Source organism: Anabrus simplex, chromosome 14, assembly GCF_040414725.1.
Source record: "Anabrus simplex isolate iqAnaSimp1 chromosome 14, ASM4041472v1, whole genome shotgun sequence".
Taxonomy (NCBI): Eukaryota; Metazoa; Arthropoda; class Insecta; order Orthoptera; family Tettigoniidae; genus Anabrus; species Anabrus simplex.
In genome coordinates, this window is record NC_090278.1 from 78,993,676 (window position 1) to 79,015,833 (window position 22,158).

The 22,158-nt window shown below is 38.3% G+C and overlaps 1 long non-coding RNA gene across 1 annotated transcript in view; it reads right to left on the minus strand.

The window, feature by feature from the left end:
• The window catches only part of LOC136885575 (uncharacterized), a 47,224-nt gene that overhangs the window by 10,862 nt on the left and 14,204 nt on the right, over positions 1 to 22,158 (minus strand). The window contains exons 3-4 of the long non-coding RNA XR_010861566.2: positions 16,576 to 16,648; positions 1,162 to 1,234 (exon numbers count right to left, since the gene is read on the minus strand). This is a non-coding gene — a long non-coding RNA (uncharacterized lncRNA). The remainder of the gene's footprint in view (positions 1 to 1,161; positions 1,235 to 16,575; positions 16,649 to 22,158) is intronic.

The following is a 22,158-nucleotide window of genomic DNA, read 5'->3' on the forward strand; positions in this document are numbered from 1 at the left end:
TATCATAGATAAATCTACTTCCTCCACCTGGATATTAGACATGCTTACATCCAATTATCTTTACATATTGCTGACTAAGTATTTCTGTTTTCTGTGCTTCGCAGATTAACTTAGTTTCCATTTGTTGGTCATAATTTCCGTCATTCACATTTCTTTCCCATATAACATTTGAGATAATCTGAGACAATTCAGTCCCTTTCTGTGTCATTCTCCACAAAGCTGATTATTTTATCAAATAACTCTGCATCAGCGTCACCCCAAAAGCGTTACCTATTAATTTTAGAGATGAGCCTTACATCTAGAATTTCATGTTTCTCATCCTTAACATTTTTGTAGCTAACAAATTCTTCTTTCACTAGCATGCACATCCTCCCCCCACCCTGCTCCTACTGAATCTCTCCTGTTTTTATGATAAACTCTCCAGTTCTGGGAGAAAGGTTTTTGCAAGCAAAATATCCTGGAAGGTTTAATGATGATGACTTTATATTAATGAGCCAGTTTTATACACATCCCCTGTCTTCAAGCTATTTTTGTGACATGAATAGTCAAAATATTTAATTTTTTTTCCACCTAGTTGATACAATGATTGCTTAAGGCAATTTTTAATGGTCAAAAGTGGTACATGTTTCGTATATTATCAACATCTTCAGCCACATAACACTGTTTAGATGAAAAATATATAAAATTGACAAAGTAATGCTTTAGAGGAAGTGTCCTTAAAATTAACTACAGTAATCTTATGTTAATTTTAAGGACACTTCCTCTAAAGCATTACTTTGTCAATTTTATATATTTTTCATCTAATCTTATGTTAATTTTAAGGACACTTCCTCTAAAGCATTACTTTGTCAATTTTATATATTTTTCATCTAAACAGTGTTATGTGGCTGAAGATGTTGGAAACATGTACCACTTTTGACCATTAAAAATTGCCTTAAGCAATCATTGTATCGACTAGGTGGAAAATAAATTAAATACTTCATTGTGAATCTATTGAAGTGCGATACGGACCATGAAGCTGATTTTATGTAATGAATAGTCAACACAATAACTCTCCATAATTCCTGACCAGCTGCAAACATCAACAACAACCAAGCACTGTTACAAGAATCACAGGCCATTAACAGTCAATTTAATAAAATACAATGAACAAGCACTCACCATCATTTTAAAACTTCGCCAATCTGAGGGTTCCAAGTCCATTCCATTGGCAAATCAGAGAAGACTTGCTGACCTATAATGCAAGAAATATTAGTTAGACCTCTCAGATATGATAAAAAATCCATGTCAAGGTTTTTCACTCTGTACTGACGATTTAAGTACATTCAATATTAAAAATTTTATCTTTGGTCAGTACTGAATGGAACTAACATACAATAAAGAAGAGCGTAATTGATCCACCTTATTCAATACAAAGTATGTTGCTAATTCAAAATCACATTATTTATTTGGTACCGGTTTCAATGTCTTGGATATCATCATCAGCCAAAATAGGACAAATGAACAAAGATATACACATGGTGAAGTACAAACTATAGTTTTAGCAACATACTTTGTATTGAATAAGATGGATCAATTACACTCTTATTGTATGTTAGATTTAAGTACAGTCAAAACCGTTTAATGCGACATCGCTTTTAAGGACATATTGGATATAATGGTGAAACCTAATGGTCCGTTTAACCCGAGAACACTAACCCTTCGCAAATTTTACGACGGTAGGTAGCAGAACGGTAGTTCATTGCCTTCCGCGCATGCGTGCCTGCCGCCGTTTTGTGTAGCTGATTTTTTCAAACAGTTATTGACTGTGGCAGGTGCGATTGTTGATATCTTTGCTCATTCTTGTAATAATTGGATGGGTGTCGTCATATTGACGAACGGTTAGTGATAGTGTGAACTTATAAGTATAATGTATCTTCACGCCTTTTTTACATTTATACTTATTTTATTTATTTTCTTGGTAGTTTTGGTTTCTTTGCGATGTAAATAACCCACATTCATAATTTTAAGGGTTTATTTGAATATATTGTGTTATAAAATTCACTTCTTATAAAACGTGTTCATTTAATATTTTGTGTGTGTCAAGTTTTCTATATTTAATAAATAATCGCATAAAATTATTTAATATCTACCTATTTTGATTCCTGTTAAGTTTACGACACTATAGGAACTCTAAATAACCAAAATTTTGCCGAATATAAGCTGTTACGTAGAAAATATAACAATTATAAATTGGAGTAGTCAAATTTACGAAGGATTAGTAATTATGTGTGGCGAAATAAGGTTAGTATTCTAGGATTAAATCCTATATAAGCCCTTTATTTTTTTTAAAAAAAAGCTTGGCACGACATAACTTATTACAACATATTGTATAAAATAGCGTATTTTTATCACATTTTCAGAGAAATGTGTTGACTGTAATGTCCAATGTTTATTTTTGTTCGTTATGTATTTGCAGATTGTTGACAACAATGTAAAGTTTCTTTTCAAACTCTTGTTTCCACTATATTGTAGATAAAAAATCAGTCTGTCTGTTAAACAGTCAATGCAAGAATCACTTTGAAAATGTCGCAAACGAAAGATAAAATGGGGAAAGAAACGTCAGCGTAGCAAAGGAATTGTATCACATTCAACGATTTCTACAATCTGGAAGGACGGAGAGATCTTGTTTATTAGCCTAAACCGTGTGCGACATTACTGATCAGGACGGAGAGAGCGTCTTGTTTATTAGCCAAGAAACTGTGTGACACTATTGATCAGGACGGAGAGAACATCTTGTTTATTAGCCAAGAAACTGAGTGCGACATTATTGATCAGAATGGAGAGAACATCTTGTTTATTAGCCAAGACCGTATGCGACATTACTGATCAGAATGGAAAATTCTAAATTCCCATGGAGGGAATTAGATATTTTTCACCAATAGAGCATGTCAAAAATGTCAAAAACATATCAGATGTAAGGCTTTTCAGGCGTTTGCTCTATTAACCAGCGTTTCGTCTTAGGTCTGACACTAGACTCATCAGAGTGGGATGTGTCAGACCCTACCCACTGACGCTGGGGTGACGGAGAGAACATCTTGTTTATTAGCCAAGACCGTGTGCGACATTATTGATCAGGACAGAGAGAACATCTTGTTTATTAGCCAAGACCGTGTGCGACATTATTGATCAGGACAGAGAGAACATCTTGTTTATTAGCCAAGACCGTGTGCGACATTATTGATCAGGACAGAGAGAACATCTTGTTTATTAGCCAAGAAACTGAGTGCGACATTACTGATCAGGACAGAGAGAACATCTTGTTTATTAGCCAAAAAACTGAGTGCGACATTATTGATCAGGACAGAGAGAACATCTTGTTTATTAGCCAAGACCGTGTGCGACATTATTGATCAGGACGGAGAGGACATCTTATTTATTAGCCAAGACCGTGTGCAACATTATTGATCAGGACGGAGAGAACATCTTGTTTATTAGCCAAGAAACTGTGCGACATTATTGATCAGGACGGAGAGGACATCTTATTTATTAGCCAAGACCGTGTGCAACATTATTGATCAGGACAGAGAGAACATCTTGTTTATTAGCCAATAAACTGTGCGACATTATTGATCAGGACGGAGAGAACATCTTGTTTATTATCCAAGACCGTGTGCGACAGTATTGATCAGGACAGAGAGAACATCTTGTTTATTAGCCAAGAAACTGAGTGCGACATTATTGATCAGGACGGAGAGAACATCTTGTTTATTAGCCAAGACCGTGTGCGACATTATTGATCAGGACGGAGAGGACATCTTATTTATTAGCCAAGACCGTGTGCAACATTATTGATCAGGACGGAGAGAACATATTTATTAGCCAAGAAACTGTGCGACATTATTGATCAGGACGGAGAGAACATCTTGTTTATTATCCAAGACCGTGTGCGACATTATTGATCAGGACAGAGAGAACATCTTGTTTATTAGCCAAGAAACTGAGTGCGACATTATTGATCAGGACGGAGAGAACATCTTATTTATTAGCCAAGAAACTGTGTGCGACATTATTGATCAGGACGGAGAGGACATCTTATTTATTAGCCAAGAAACTGAGTGCGACATTATTGATCAGGACGGAGAGAACATCTTATTTATTAGCCAAGAAACTGAGTGCGACATTACTGATCAGGACGGAGAGAACATATTATTTATTAGCCAAAAACTGAGTGCGACATTATTGATCAGGACGGAGAGGACATCTTATTTATTAGACAAGACCGTGTGCGACATTATTGATCAGGACGGAGAGAACATCTTGTTTATTAGCCAAGAAACTGAGTGCGACATTACTGATCAGGACGGAGAGGACATCTTGTTTATTAGCCAAGAAACTGAGTGCGACATTATTGATCAGGACGGAGAGAACATCTTGTTTATTAGCCAAGAAACTGAGTGCGACATTATTGATCAGGACGGAGAGGACATCTTGTTTATTAGCCAAGAAACTGAGTGCGACATTATTGATCGGGACGGAGAGAACATCTTGTTTATTAGCCAAGAAACTGAGTGCGACATTACTGATCAGGACGGAGAGAACATCTTGTTTATTATCCAAGACCGTGTGCGACATTATTGATCAGGACAGAGAGAACATCTTGTTTATTAGCCAAGAAACTGAGTGCGACATTATTGATCAGGACGGAGAGAACATCTTATTTATTAGAAAAGAAAATGTGTGCGACATTAATGATCAGGACGGAGAGAACATCTTGTTTATTAGCCAAGAAACTGTGTGCGACATTATTGATCAGGACGGAGAGGACATCTTATTTATTAGCCAAGACCGTGTGCAACATTATTGATCAGGACAGAGAGAACATCTTGTTTATTAGCCAAGAAACTGAGTGCGACATTAGTGATCAGGACGGAGAGAACATATTATTTATTATCCAAGAAACTGAGTGCGACATTATTGATCAGGACGGAGAGAACATATTATTTATTATCCAAGAAACTGAGTGCGACATTACTGATCAGGACAGAGAGAACATCTTGTTTATTAGCCAAGAAACTGTGTGCGACATTATTGATAAGGACGGAGAGAACATCTTGTTTATTAGCCAAGAAACTGTGTGCGACATTATTGATCAGGACGGAGAGGACATCTTGTTTATTAGCCAAGACCGTGTCCAACATTATTGATCAGGACAGAGAGAACATCTTGTTTATTAGCCAAGAAACTGAGTGCGACATTATTGATCAGGACGAAGAGAACATCTTATTTATTAGCCAAGAAACTGTGTGCGACATTATTGATCAGGACGGAGAGGACATCTTATTTATTAGCCAAGACCGTGTGCAACATTATTGATCAGGACGGAGAGAACATATTATTTATTAGCCAAGACCGTGGGCGACAATATTGATCAGGACGGAGAGAACATCTTGTTTATTAGCCAAGAAACTGAGTGAGACATTACTGATCAGGACGGAGAGAACATCTTGTTTATTAGCCAAGAAACTGTGTGCGACATTATTGATCAGGACGGAGAGGACATCTTGTTTATTAGCCAAGAAACTGTGTGCGACATTATTGATCAGGACGGAGAGGACATCTTATTTATTAGCCAAGAAACTGTGTGCGACATTATTGATCAGGACGGAGAGAACATCTTGTTTATTAGCCAAGAAACTGAGTGCGACATTATTGATCAGGACGGAGAGAGCGTCTTGTTTATTAGCCAAGAAACTGAGTGCGACATTATTGATCAGGACGGAGAGAACATCTTATTTATTAGCCAAGAAAATGTGTGCGACATTATTGATCAGGACGGAGAGAGCGTCTTGTTTATTAGCCAAGAAACTGAGTGCGACATTATTGATCAGGACAGAGAGAACATCTTGTTTATTAGCCAAGAAACTGAGTGCGACATTATTGATCAGGACGGAGAGGAAATCTTGTTTATTAGCCAAGAAACTGAGTGCGACATTATTGATCAGGACGGAGAGAACATCTTATTTATTAGCCAAGAAAATGTGTGCGACATTATTGATCAGGACGGAGAGAACATATTATTTATTAGCCAAGAAACTGAGTGCGACATTATTGATCAGGACAGAGAGGACATCTTGTTGATTAGCCAAGAAACTGAGTGCGACATTACTGATCAGGACGGAGAGGACATCTTATTTATTAGCCAAGAAACTGTGTGCGACATTATTGATCAGGACGGAGAGGACATCTTATTTATTAGCCAAGAAACTGAGTGCGACATTATTGATCAGGACGGAGAGGAAATCTTGTTTATTAGCCAAGAAACTGAGTGCGACATTATTGATCAGGACGGAGAGAACATCTTATTTATTAGCCAAGAAAATGTGTGCGACATTATTGATCAGGACGGAGAGAACATATTATTTATTAGCCAAGAAAATGTGTGCGACATTATTGATCAGGACGGAGAGGAAATCTTGTTTATTAGCCAAGAAACTGAGTGCGACATTATTGATCAGGACGGAGAGAACATATTATTTATTAGCCAAGAAACTGAGTGCGACAATATTGATCAGGACGGAGAGGAAATCTTGTTTATTAGCCAAGAAACTGAGTGCGACATTATTCATCAGGACGGAGAGAACATCTTATTTATTAGCCAAGAAAATGTGTGCGACATTATTGATCAGGACGGAGAGAACATATTATTTATTAGCCAAGAAACTGAGTGCGACATTATTGATCAGGACGGAGAGGACATCTTGTTGATTAGCCAAGAAACTGAGTGCGACATTACTGATCAGGACGGAGAGGACATCTTATTTATTAGCCAAGACCGTGTGCAACATTATTGATCAGGACGGAGAGAACATATTATTTATTAGCCAAGACCGTGGGCGACATTATTGATCAGGACGGAGAGAACATCTTGTTTATTAGCCAAGAAACTGTGTGCGACATTATTGATCAGGACGGAGAGAACATCTTGTTTATTAGCCAAGAAACTGTGTGCGACATTATTGATCAGGACGGAGAGAACATCTTGTTTATTAGCCAAGAAACTGAGTGCGACATTACTGATCAGGACGGAGAGGACATCTTGTTTATTATCCAAGAAACTGAGTGCGACATTATTGATCAGGACGGAGAGAACATCTTGTTTATTAGCCAAGAAAATGTGTGCGACATTATTGATCAATTTACATTGTTGCTACTTCTTTCCTCATTATTTTATATTTTGCTGACATATTGATAATGTACGTAACGTGTAAACAACAGAAGAAAAATTCCTCTCGGACCCACTCCACAAATACCGTTCTTATTTTAGTTATGTTCTTTGAAGTTTTAACTTTAATCTGTTAATTAACCATGTAAGCGTGCAATCTGAAATATACAGATGACATTTTTAACAACAACAACAAGTTTGTGCGACTACCGCTTATAATTACTAATGGTCCCTTCAGAGTCGTCACAACTGGTCTCGACTGTATTTCTATTTGTAGGAATGTCTAAAGTACCGTCCTCTACTTTCTTATTGTATAAATAGACAGCGGAAGTTAAGGTTCAAAAAGGTAATGTTTTAGGCGCCTAACATAGGCTCCTTAACTGCTATATTTAAGCACTAAAATGAATGATAGGCAGATATATATAATTGAGCAGATATCAAGAAAACACCAAAACTCTGTCGAGTAATTGGGAAATTCAAGGAGCCACTGTCAAATTAATGATAATTTAGATGATTTTATTTTCGGCATTACGTTTTCTTCAAGCGAACATGTCGAGCTCTAAAGACCAACAGACCACACATACCAGATGTTCAGCTGTTGTTCTAGCGAAAGATGAAATTCCAAGATTAGAGAAAGTTATATTTATAAAGGTAATAAACCTGCATCAACAAAAAATACCAGAAAGATGGACAGTGGCGGTTAATACCTAACAAAGTCGTGTACAAACAGCTAGATTAACACCCAGCAAGATGCAAAATAGTATTAATGAGGTAGAGAATTACTGCAAAGAGTGGAATTTAAAGGTTAATCCACAGAAAACCAGAGTAATGGCATGTAAAAGGGGTGTTAAGCATTCTAAGAGTGAACAGTGGTGGATGGGTAGGACAAAGTTAGAATAATGGAAACTGGTCTGACCAAATAAAAAGATCAAAAATGAGGGGAATAAGTGCCTTGGCTAGTAGCAAAATATTAGATAAAAGGATGCCTAACGTAGAATACAAAATCCAAGAAAATATATTTAATGCAATAGTTAAAGCTAAAGTACTGTATGGATCAGAAATTTGGGGAATAGATCAGGGAATTGTAGCATTAGATGTAATCGTTAGCAAATTTGCCAAAATAATTATGGGACTACCTAACTGTACTGCAAACAGTGGAGTAAGAATGACGTGTGAAGGGGTGAGTATGCGAGCTGAGATTGCTAAGCGAATAGTCAAGTATTGGTTGAGATTAAAGACTGGGGAAGGTGGTGAAATATTAGGCTTAGCCTACCATCACCAAATGAAACATTTAAACGAAGGCTACTGGGTGGATGGGGTGAAGAAGCTTCTAGAGTACATAGGAATGGGATCATACTGGGTGACTAATACTGAAAGGGATGACAGGAGATTGCATAAGAAAGTAGTTCAAAGAGTGAAAGATATAGAAAGACAAACAATTAGGACAGAATGCAATAGTAAGAGAACACTAATAGAATTTTGTAAAATAAGTGAGAATATGACAATAAGGAAACAAATGTTAACAAAAAGGGAAATGAGAGGAATAATCTGGTGGTTGATGGGAGTGTATGAAAATAAAGCTTTAAGAGAAAAAAATGACTAAAATAAATGTATTTTATGTAATTCAAATATGGAAATGGCTCATTTGATTAAGGACTGCAAAGAAACAAGAAACATTAGAGAGAAATACATAGAAAGGAAAGAACTGGATAAAATTCTAAATGAAAATGAACTGTACACACTCTCAAGTCTATTAAACAGAGAATGGAAGAAACCGGGAAAGATAGCCAAATTATTTAATATTATGAGAGGTATTTGGAAAAAAAAAATGTAAAGAAAACAGAGATAATTACATGTAGTTACGTTCAAAGATATATGTAAGTAACTATTAATGAATATGTCTGTGGTAGTAAATTATAATTGAATATGGTACAAGTTACAAGTGAGTTACAGTTCGAAATTGAACAGAACCAGTGACATGTGTTAGCGATGGATGCGATGATCGGAAGGTCTCTCCCCCTATTAGTGGCCATCCTTGGATGGGGGGGGAGGGAGGGGGCGATGTCCGTTCATTGTTTTCAATCGGCCGTGTGGAATTAATATGTTGTAAACAAGATAAGGTTTACAAGAACACAACTTATTTATTTGCTTCACACAGAATTCTACAGTATGTACAGGAATAAAACATAAAATTGTCTTGAAGCAAAGTAGATGATTAATCTTGAGAGAGTTTCTGTTTCTATACACTATGTACACTCTGAATGTATTTACACTCACTGCTATCTTGAAAAGATAGTTCTTGGGAAAGGAATAGTTCGTGATAGTTGAAAACTATCATTTGCACTAGCATGGATTAGCTAAGAGAGTTCCTTCTAACTTGAAGTGTCTGAGTTCATAAGCTTGTACCAAATGAAAGCTATGTTCATAATTAGAGAATCTAATGTGTGTGTCGGAGCTTGAGTGAGCTTGGGTATGTGTGGCATAAAACATCGGGGCTCGACATGGATGAAGGAACAGGAAAGTGGAGTAGTGACCTGAGGTGAAACCTCATACTACCAGAATTCCGTCCACCTAGTCGAGACACATTTTTAAGAGGAGTAGCCTCCGTGTTCGACGTTCAGTGTATTCTGGAGCAGGACAATGGGGAGAATCCTCATGAGTGACAGACAGGGAGCTCCTTATATACTGCACACGACGTAACAGACACGCGCACTGAAGACTGCGCGTCGAGTCTCGAATGATCCACGCTTGCGTGCGTGCGGCTGGCTGGCGCTTAGCGAAGAGAGCGGAAGACATACAACATAATATATTCGATTTATTCACAGATATGGAACATTATATAGTATAACTCACTAATAAGCAAGGGCGACTATAATTATAAGTTTAGTATTATGTTCCGTTTTTATATTTGTTCAGTTTTGTTCCTTTGTTCCTTAGGTATCGTATATTTCTATTTAGTAGATTCAATTCATTGATATGTAAGCCGTACTGTATACCTTTTAATGAGGTTGTTGGTTGTTTGTCTGCCCGTTTTATTTTATTTTAGTTTTATTTTAGTTTGGTTTGTTAGTTTGTTTGTTTGTTTTTGGCTGCTGACGTACAGTAGAGTTGGGAGAGGGGGAGATAGGCCTGACCTATCTCAAGCCAAAGTGTTGATTCAGTACGTCTGCACATGTAGAGTAGAGTAAAGTAGTTAATAGTGGTAGGTTAGAGGAAGTAAGTTGTCAATGAGACAGTGAAAGATGAGCCGAGTTATGGAATCCGTCTCGGCAGTGAAATACAGGTGTGACAGCCTACATGTGGAGCTAGGCAATCCGCACACATGTGAGCTGTCACAGGAAGGAGTGGTGAGGAAATAACATTGACAGCTTAAAGGGTCTATGAGGTATCGGTTTCCGAGCCTCATGAGACATGTCTGGTCATGACATCCCAGGGAAGGGTGGTAGCAGTTCCTCACCAGGGGTGATGTCGTGGCCAGACAGATTTAGGTTAGAGTTAGTATATATTTATGTAGTAAAGTAGTTAGTTTAGTTAGGTGGTGTGTTGCATATGGAGCTGGCGATCCGCCCATGTGCAAGATGCTACATAGTAGATTTCGAAGTAGTTAAGTAGTAAGTAGTTAGTGCCTAGCTATAAATAGTCTGTGAGTGTTTATTTTGATTTGTATATGGGAACATTGTAACTGGGCGAAAGCCTGTTATGTTCAGTTCAATAAATTCAATTCAATTCAAATTCAAACAGCTAGAACCCATTACAGATACTATGCGTAAAAGGAGACTGGGATTCTTTGGACATATCATGAGGATGCAGGATTCAAGACTTCTGAAACAACTAGTACAACACAATCTCGTCTCAAAAAATACAACAGGATGTAAATGGATCAGAGAAGTAAGAGAGGATCTGAAGGAAATAGGCCTTACAACAGAAGACACCACAAATAAGATAAAATTGAATACAAAACTCAAGAATACAAACCTCCGCTTTACCCTTACACAAAACAAACAAACAACACGCATATTTTCAACTGAGGAAAGGGCACGAAGATCGGAGCGTCTGAAGAAGTACTGGGAGGACCGCAAAGCCCTAACAATCCCTTCAAAGAGACCTGAACAACGGACTGACTAAAGTGATCCTATGTGGTCATAAAAGAAGAAAAAGAAAGGTAAAGAGAATGGCGTTCGCACTGTGTCACTAACTGCTGGGCTTTCCAAATCTCGTAAAGAGGAAGGGGTTGCTAACTCTCCTTGCAGTGTTTTATACGGACTCGTAAGTATCATAGTTGACCTTTAAGTTGCATGCTCTTTAAAAATAATGGCACAGTAGACCATTATTATGATATAGTGTAAAATATCACAATTAAAATCAAAATTCAAATCTAACAAAGGAAAAACTAGTCAAACTGGAAAATTGGCTCTAAAAATAGAATCAGAATGGAAAATAGGCACTAATAAGTATTTTTAGGTATTATAAAACTGCTTTTTTTTTTTTTTTTTTTTCCAAGCTGTTTTACGTCGCACCAACGCAGATAGCTCTTATGGCAACGATGGGACAGGAACAAGCTAGGAGTGGGTAGGAAGCGGCCGTGGCCTTAATTAACGTACAACCCCAGCATTTGCCTGGTGTGAAAATGGGAAACCACGGAAAACCATCTTCAGGGCTGCCGACAGTGGGGTTCGAACCCACTATGTCCTGAATACTGTATACTGGCCGCACTTAAGCGACTGCAGCTATTGATTTAAACCTAGGAATTTCATTTTTGTCCGTATTGAACTGAGGAAGGATGATAGGAAAACTTAAAACGGTCCACCTTTTCAATACAAAAATGTTATAGTTTATTTATAACATGTATTTGTACTTGGAACTAGTTTCAACGCTGGTTTGCGTCATCATCAGCCAAAATGTGGGAATAGCCAAGCATTTAGGCATTTATATTACACAAGGCGTTACATTAAACAATACACATCTTACAAGGAGATAAAAACAGGGACGAGTATAGAAACAAATGAATCGTTGAGAAAACAAAAGTTATACATATAAAAATAACCTTAACCACACATCTTGCAGTGCGAAAGTGTTCTTCTTGAATGATTCCTGAATATAAAACACACGTGCACACATTTCTGAAGAGCCAGCAGGCAGGACAAAGTAAAGTGAAACGTTAAGAGTTCTCATTTTTCTATGTTCTGACTAACTAATGAAGTCTCCCTTGAGTTCCTGATAAACATACAAAACAGGAAATTCTCCTTCACTCTCAACAATAGCTATAAAGACCAACGGTAAAATTTCATTTTAAATATTGTGCAGAGACGTGAAAGCATGATTTTGAACATGATATAACTCCTTCATATAACCCAGTTTTTTACACAAGGTGTTACATTAAATAATACACATCTTATGAGGAGATAAAAACAGGGACGAATGTAGAAACACATGCATCGTTGAGAAAGCAAAGTTATACATATTAAAAATAAGCTTAACCACACAACTTGCAGTGCGAAAATGTTTGTCTTGAATGATTCCTGAATACAAAACGCACGCGCACACACTTCTAAAGAGCCAGCAGGCGGGGAAAAAATAAGGTGAAACCTTAAGAGTTCTTCTGAGAAGAGTTCATCATTCTTTCTATGATCTGACTAACTAATGAAGTCTCCCTTGAGTTCCTGATAAACATACACAACAGGAAAATAAACAATACACATCTTACAAGGAGATGAAAACAGGGGAAGTTATACATATTAAAAATAACCTTAACCACACATCTTGTAGTGCGAAAATATTCGTCTTGAATGATTCCTGAATACAAAACACACGCGCACACATTTCTGAAGAGCCAGCAGGCAGGAAAAAGTAAAGTGAAATCTTAAGAGTTCTTCTGAGAAGAGTTCATCATTTTTTCTATGTTCCGACTAACTAATGAAGTCTCCCTTGAGTTCCTGATAAACATACACAACAGGAAATTCTCCTTCACTCTCAACAATAGCTATAAAAGCCAACAGTAAATTTCATTTTAAATATTGTGCAGAGACGTGAAAGCATGATCTTGAATATAATATAACTCCTTCATTTAACCCGATTTTTTACACAAGGTGTTACATTAAACAATACACATCTTACGAGGAGATAAAAACAGGGACGAATGTAGAAACAAATGCATCGTTGAGAAAGCAAAAATTATACATATTAAAAATAAGCTTAACCACACAACTTGCAGTGCGAAAATATTTGCCTTGAGTGATTCCTGAATACAAGACGCATGCGCACACATTTCTAAAGAGCCAGCAGGCAGGAAAAAGTAAGGTGAAACCTTAAGAGTTCTTCTGAGAAGAGTTCATCATTCTTTCTATGTTCCGACTAACTAGTGAAGTCTCCCTTGAGTTCCTGATAAACATACACAACAGGAAATTCTCCTTAACTCTCAACAATAGCTTTTTTTTTTTTCTTTTTTTTTTTTTTTTGCTAGGGGCTTTACGTCGCACTGACACAGATAGGTCTTATGGCGATGATGGGATAGGAAAGGCCTAGGAGTTGGAAGGAAGCGGCCGTGGCCTTAATTAAGGTACAGCCCCAGCATTTGCCTGGTGTGAAAATGGGAAACCACGGAAAACCATTTTCAGGGCTGCCGATAGTGGGATTCGAACCTACTATCTCCCGGATGCAAGCTCACAGCCGCACGCCTCTACGCGCACGGCCAACTCGCCCGGTCAACAATAGCTATAAAAGACCAAAGGTAAATTTTATTTTAAATACTGTGCAGAGATGTGAAAGCATGATCTTGAACATGATATAACTTCTTCATTTAACCACCTTTGAAGGTCTCTCTCTATATTACATAGCTTCATTAACACACCATTCTGTAGATGCACAAAATAATCTTGTAATCTTCACAGGTCCGGTATTCAGCTCGACAAGAATATAAAATAGGTATTAAGGAATACGTTGTTGAGAGTTTGGAGGATGACTGTGCCAGTATTTGTGGTACGGTCAGGTTCATTTTCCTTTACACATAGGCATAGGAAAATGAACACAAAGAAAATTGTTATGATGGATTAAATACCTATATGTGGCTGAAAGGCGTGACAAGTCTTACGGAAAATAACTGATAGGAGGAACATTGTCAGATATGTGGTAGTAGAACTAGGCCATCCATATGATAAATAATAATGTTATTAACATTTAAGCTCCTTAGGCTTTTTTCAATCGTGAAATGACCAGCGTTTCCCCCCAGTGTAACAGTGGCTCATCAGTTGGATTGCTACACCTTTCCAAGACGCTGGCGGTTGAGACACCACTGCAAGCCTCTTATGTAGGACAATGCAGTGACGGTGCACTAGGGGAAGCATGTGCCTTTGGCCTTTAAGCATTGGCACTGCCGGTGGCTCCAAGTAGCCTACGCAGTGGCCTCCACGGTATGCCCTTGATAGGTGTGCTAGGTACCAACTGATGAGTCCAACCTAGCAAACGGGGGCAAAACGCTGGCAACCAGGAATGAGTTAGCTGGAAAATATATAATGTCCAATAACGGACCATTTATATAAGTACTATGATGTCAATCCAACAGTTCAAAGTTCCAGAGCTAGAATGACCAGGCCGCAGACAACCACGAACGCTCTTGTGTAATTATTCCATTTAAGTGTGCAAACTGCTCATTCCAATCACTGCCTCAGAGTAGGGATCAAATAGCTAGAATATTATGATGATCTAGTGTGTTAAGTGCCAGCAGTAACAGAAAATATTTGAACCAGAGGAATGGCATGCTAAAGAAGAGAGGAGAGAACTAACTCCCCAGCTACTTCCCGCCAATATTCAGGCAGGCTGTTATACTCTATACGCAGCAGTAATCCCATCTATCGGAGATAAATGGCAGCAGAATACACAAAGCACATCACAATAAACAATGGTCAATGTAATGTTACTGTTGATCAATTTTATGAGTTTTCTATATTGCAGGCCTTCACATTCAGTTTTCTTCCGACTCTGAGACATTAGAGCATCTAACGTAAAGTGAGTCGTCCTTTCTTTCATGACTCCCTCCTGTGTTATTACTCTTTTCTCATTCTTATAATCATCTTCACAATTTAATCACCATCACCACCAATATTATTATAGTCGGTACGGTAAAACTGAATAAGACATAAATAATTGGAAATTATATTCTCTATAACCTTTGTTATGTAGTACTTTTTGATATGGCCTATAAGATAGGTAATTAAAAATAATAATTTTTGGCATCTTCACCCTAAACTACCATTTCGAACAGGGTGAATAAAATTATTTTTAGCGTATACTGTAGTTCCTTATTCCCTGACTTTACATACCGATTTTCATTAAATTCTGTTCACACATTTTCTCGTACCTCGGTATTGATATGGACTTAACAATAAAAATCCAAATTCACGAATATCTCTGTTATCGCAGCCGGTACGGTAAAAATGTATAAGACAAAAATTATAGGACATTTAATAACATACAACTTTTGTTATGTAGTTTTTATCGATAGGGCCAATAACAACAAATATCTGAGAATTAAATTTTAGGCCTTCCCCTAAACTACCATTTCAATCAGCGTGAATAAAATTATTTATGGCCTAGATTGTAGACTCATTCCCCGACTTTATATATCGATTTTCATTAAATTCTCTTCAGCCGTTTTCTCGTGATGAGCGTACATCATACATACATACAAACAGAAATAACGGAAAATTAAAACGTGCATTTCCCCTTGTTACTGTGGTCACGACCGGTACAGGAATATCATTCTTTTTAAATTCTGAGCAATGTAAAAGCAAAACACTTATTTTATTTATACTGAGAAAAATGAAAATTAGTCAGGATTGTCTCCAAATGGCTACTAAAATCTCTAGAAAAGTCACTAGTCGTCATTGAAATTCTCTCACTAAATTACTAAAAAAGACTCCATATCTAGCGACTAGTCTCTAGAATCGACTAGACTGATGTGAACTGTGAATGAACACGAACATAGCACGCGAGAACGAGAGAGTGACAATCGATATACGCGTCGCGATATACAGGTTTCAATAAACGTCGCACATTCGCGCACATTTCTCGCATTAATAAATGTCGATATTTCATTTGAGAGCGGCCAATGACCGAAGGAGTTCCGGCCACTGGCGTTAAAAAAAAGCTGAAATGGAGGGGTTTGAAAACAAACGTTTGAAGTTCACAAAAAAAAAAAAAAAAAAAAAAAAAAAAAAGCTAAAATCGGGAGAAATAATAGAATAATCAGGAGGCGGAAAACTGTTGAAAATCGGGAGTCTCCCACCTAAATCAGAAGTCTCCCGCCTAAATCGGAAAAGTTGCTATTCACAATCACAAAGAATCGGAAAAGTTGGCAGGTATGAACAAGTACTCACCAAAATTTTAAAACTTCACCAATCTGGAAGTTCCAAGTCCGTTCTGTTGGCAAATGAGAGAAGACTTCCTGACCTATAACCCAAGAAATATTAGTTAGGCCTCTCAGATATGATTTAAAAAATCCATCTTAGGGTTTTTCACTTTGTACTACAGTCGAAACCGTTTATTGCGACATCGCTTTCAAGCAAGAGACTTTTCTCATTTTAGATCCAGTTTTGAAAATCAATTGAAAAGAAAATAATAATACATTGTTTTCCACCTATGCAATACTTAACTAGCAAAAAAAAAATTAGGATTTCATCCTTATTTTATTGCCAAATTATTAAAAACGTTGTACATGTTTCACTCATTTTTAGAGCATCTTCAGCCATATTGTCATCACAAGGTTAATTAGGAATACTGAACTTGAATTTGTATACATGATTTGTCATTAGCAAACTTGAATAATACAATTTTTGAGAAATCTTATTAAATATAATTATCTTATATATTGCGTCGTATGGCTGCGATATAGGATATAACAATTATTAACACTGAAATTAAAACTAAAACTATTACGTGAATATTGTCCAACTCCACAAATAGTGTAGACTACTTATTGCAAATAAGTTTGGGCGACTAGCGCCTATAACGACCATCATTTAACGGTCATGCTCTATGCATGTGGCCAGATTCTAATTTAGACAACATTACAAATGCTGGTGAAGAAGGGGAACTCAGATTGTGAGGCACTCTAGCTGGGGAACTCTCCGCTCACACTCGCAATAATCAGGGGGAATGTGGAGCTCGTCATACTGGAAACAAGAAAGGCACACCCCAACCAACACCTGACATCAAAAGTTGCAGTGCCGCTAGGTGTACTGATGACTCGGTCAGGCACGAACAAGCTACCACCAAACGACATCATGGAAATGGTTTAACACTGGAACATCGTGTCGGAAGAAAGAGGATGGAATGACAGAACAAAGTGGAGAGGAATCCTATTTGCTCCCACCCGGTGTCAGCTGGAAATGGGAAAATGAGGATGATTATGATGATGAATTACTTTCAACTGTACTCCTATTTGTAGGAATCTCTTAACCCTTTCCAGTCCTTCGTCAAGCACGCCGTGATATTTCCTTTTACAGGTTGCAGACCACTGTCACGCGTGGCATGACATTTCTCTCAGAGCTTATATAATAGCGATAGTGAATTTGAAGGTGCTGTAGTGGAGAGTGATAGTAATGAGAACAGTGATGAACCAGTTATAGAAGAGGAACCTGCTGCTGTGCAGGATGCACGTGACGGTTGGAGGAAACTTATCAGTAGCAAGAGCAACCTCAAACAGCAAACGTATTTTAATGGATATAGCGTCCGCCATGCCAACTTACTATGGGTGGGGATGTCACCGTATCGGCCTACCCGCTTACACTTCAACAGCGCCAATCACGAACAAGACTTAACACATTATTGACGGGCTACACTAATTAACGTAGTTTCGTATTGGTGTCCGGGCGATCGGCTACGTAAATTAAAGTTTTCTCACTTTGCTTCATTTTTGTGTGATTTTATCCTCTCCACCGTTTATTAATCGAAATAGTTCATGTTGTTTACAAACTAAAGTCTTTGTTGATCGGAATGTAGATAGGTATATTCTTTCCTTGACTATGCTTTTGGCACCGGAAGTGTGGTTTCATAACACTCAGTACCACGTGACCGAGTGCATTGTCAGGTGTCACCACAGCGCGCCATAGCAAAGACAGCTTGAACGATGATATAACATTTGGAGAATTGCATGGTGATAGTTTATCTGATGTCCCTATTGATTGCAAAAATGTAAGTATTAGTGATTGTGAAGATGTGTGTCCATCAACATATACGCGCAAAAGTGAAAGTGCGACTTCAGTTCAGACGAGTCTGTTGACGGCAACATTAATACAAGTGAAGATGCCGGTGACAGTAGTGACAGTGAGGTTGATGGATGGACAAATAAGGATGAAAACAGAGTCCTAGAACCATTTATATGTTTTACAGGCCTCACTTATACGACCAGTAATTCCGCGAGTATCCCGGAGGTAGTAGATCGTTCCCTAGGCGATGACTTGCTTCAGCTTCTTGTGGAACAATCAAATCTCTATTATGAACAAAATTCCGGGAGGTATGAAACCTCCCCCAAATCCCAGAAATGGAAAAATATAAATGTGGTGGAAGGAAAAAGTGCCGTCAGAAGCCCTGCAGAGTATGTGCTGCACACAAGAAAAGCAAGGACACAAGGTACATCTGCTCGGCTTGTCAAGTTCCTTTCCACAAGGGCAGCAACCTCACTCATTACCACACTAAAATCAAGTATTAGAATCACTGGTGAGTGCTCTCACCAGGTTTCAATAATTTAGTTCATGTCGTTTAAAAGTTACATGTATTTATATTTCATCCTACTTCTCAAGCTAGGTGTGCTTCTGTTGCCGGTCCACAGGAAAGAATGAAGTAGCGCGCGCCCGGACAACAATGTGTTAAGTGCTAGGCCGGCCCCCTCCCGCTTTTGTCCGCGGTAGCGCAGCAGAGGACTATGGAAATTACTCAATGATTAATCTGGAGTCTTCCATCTTGCGAGGTTTCTGGACACATCTAGCATCCGGACTATTCTGGAAGGACCGGCACAGATACACAAGAGAGAAGTGACTTGCCTGGGCAGTTGGTGTTGGTGTGGTTCAGTCGTGAGCGACTGCCAGTGCTGTGAAATGCAAGAACTGCCTTGATTGGCGGACTAGCGTGCTACAGCTAAAGTAAGGACTGACGGCAAAGGAGAGAACGTGTAGCCGTGCAACGTGGAACCTTGTGTGTGAATGTAAAACTGTGTAGTGTGAGAACAAGTGAGTAACGGAGAGAGAGAGAGAGAGAGAGAGAGCGAATTGTATAAGAGCGTGTTGTGAGCGTAAGTTGTGTGTAGTCCTGTGTACTTTTAATGCTTAGGTAATAAATCTTAGAAATAGGACGCTACCAGGTTCTGTCTTATTTATTTACCCCGCCAACACGTCACAGTATAATGTTAGTAATGGATTTTTGTGTCGTGGTAGACCATTGCCAGAGAAACCCATTGATTTCTTTCAGTTATTTTTTACTGATGAACTAATTCATGCAATTGTAAGAGAAACCATAAGTATGCTGCTGAGAAGTTAGCCTATATGGTACTGCAGAAACATTCAATATGGAATAATTGGCAAGATGTAACTGTAACTGTAATGAAAGCCTATTTCGGTGTGATTCTGAATATGGGTTTAAACCCAAAACCAGATATCAGAGATTATTTCTCAAAAGAATGGTTGGACCACACCCCTTTCTTCCCTCGTGTGTTTTCTCGGGAAAGATTCCTACAGATTCACTGGATGTTGCATGTAGATTCCAGTAGCTCTCAAGGAAGTAAGGGGACGGAGAGGAGAAAGAAAAAGTAGGAAATATAGTGCCATACTTGAAGACAAAGTTTCTAATTCCCGGTAGAGATATGGCGGTAGATGAAAGTACTATATCTTTCAAAGGCAGGATAGCTTTCAAGACAGAGAGAGAGAATCCACAAGGGATAGCTGTGCTAGAACAAGGGGTACCGTACGGTAACAGCATCAAACAGATAATAATTTTTGCACTATTTATCTTAGGATAAAATGAGCTTATATATATTTTATTTTGAATTTCCCCTGTTGTAGCATTACAGCTATCCCCGATTAGGAAAACTTTATTTTCCTTTACACATACCGTACAAATGATGATTTACCATTGCCAATTAATCTCGTAAAACATCTAAACGAATATCTTTTAAATACGAAACGAAGGAGGAAATTCATTGAAAATGTTGTGACAGATCCTTGCGCACCGAAGAGTAACCCAATCACTTCCCAGCAACTGGCAGGTATGTGATACTTCCCTTCAAAGTACTTAAAACAGGGTTCATAGTGTCTCTTCTTTTCAGAATTAACTTCTGTGGCCTATGAACTGTTACTCTCAAACCTTACTGTTGGATCAATAACAACGCCAATGGTTCTCTTCCTGTCAACTGTAATAATGTCTGCACATTTACTGGATCCATCGCTAGAGATACAGTGCACTTCTTCAAAGACTTCAAATCTGCCAGATTTTTGAGAAGTTCTGCAATACTGCTCCTGACCCTATGGTGCCTCTTATTTCTCAATAGTTCCCCTTTCGAGCAGAAACCAAGAACATGAAGGAGGGTTTCTATCTCATTGCAGTAACAGCAATGGTTTTCTTGGCTTCTACCGGGAACGCTTCGGAATGCTATCACATTGCAGTTCATTTTAATGGCATTAGTCCATTGGGAAGTTGAAAGTCCTCTGAAGCCCACTAAAAGGAGAATGCATGTTTTTGTTCTAGGAGATTGTGAGACTGGATATGTGTGTTGTTTTGAGCCATATTATGGCCAGGTTATAACTAGAGGTTTAGATAGAACTGTCATGCATTTAAGTACCGAACTTCTAGTAAGGTCAGATGGTTCTGGATTTCACCTCTTCATGGACCGTTATTACACTAGCGTGCCATTAGCTCAAGAATTACTAAGAAATAAAATTGATCTGACAGGAACTGTGAAATCAAACAGAATAGGATTACCTGAAGAAAGAAAACAGAAATGAAACAGAATGAAGTTGTAGCTTGTGCAAAAGATGATTCAATTATGGCACTTGTATTGCTTGATAAAAGAAGTGTATTGATGCTTAGTACATGTCAGACTGTGCAGCAAACAACCAGAATTGGGAAGTGTGACATTGAGAAACCTAAGGCAATTGAGGAATATACATAGAAAACAGGACCTGTTGACTGTGCAGACCACTATACTTCAAGCTACAATGTTTGCAGGAAATCACTGAAATGGTGGAGAAAGATGTTTTTCTGGTTGCTGGAAGTGTGTGTAGTAAACAGATTCATTCTTTTCAATCTTGTGCAAGATACTGAACAGCAAACAAAATGGCAACATAAGACATTCAGGAATCATCTAATAACAGACCTTATTGGATCAACCAGAAATAAAGTCAAAATAGGGTGGCCATCTGCGAGTATGTAGCCAGAAGAGAGACTAAATGGGCTTCCGCACTTCCTAGGGCAGTCAGATAAGAGCCAAAATAAGGACTGTGCTGTTTGCAGTGAACGTAAGGACCCGGAGGGAGGAAATGCACTGTATATTTTTGCCAGACATGTAGCAAGAACCCAGGACTCCATGCCACTATGAGGGCGTTTTGAAAAGTTCTCTGAATTACTGCTAGATATCAGTGCTAGAGCAACGAGGTTCTCGCGCAATAATCACACATCCTTTGTGAGTGAACACGTGGCGCGTCAGTGCTCTAGCTGCAGGAGTGTGGTAGTGACGACTCTTTGTTGTTGTTCCCGCGTAGTGATTTGTGACAATGGAAAAAACTGAGTTCGAGCAGTGATTAAGTACTTTGTAAAGAAAGGTATGAAAGCAAAGGAAATTCATGCCGACTTTCAGAACACACTGGGGGACTCTGCTCCTTCAGTTTCAAATGTTGCCAAGTGAACCAGCGAGTTTAAATTTGGTCGGGAGAGCTTGGATGACGATCCACGTAGTGGACGGCCAAAAAGTG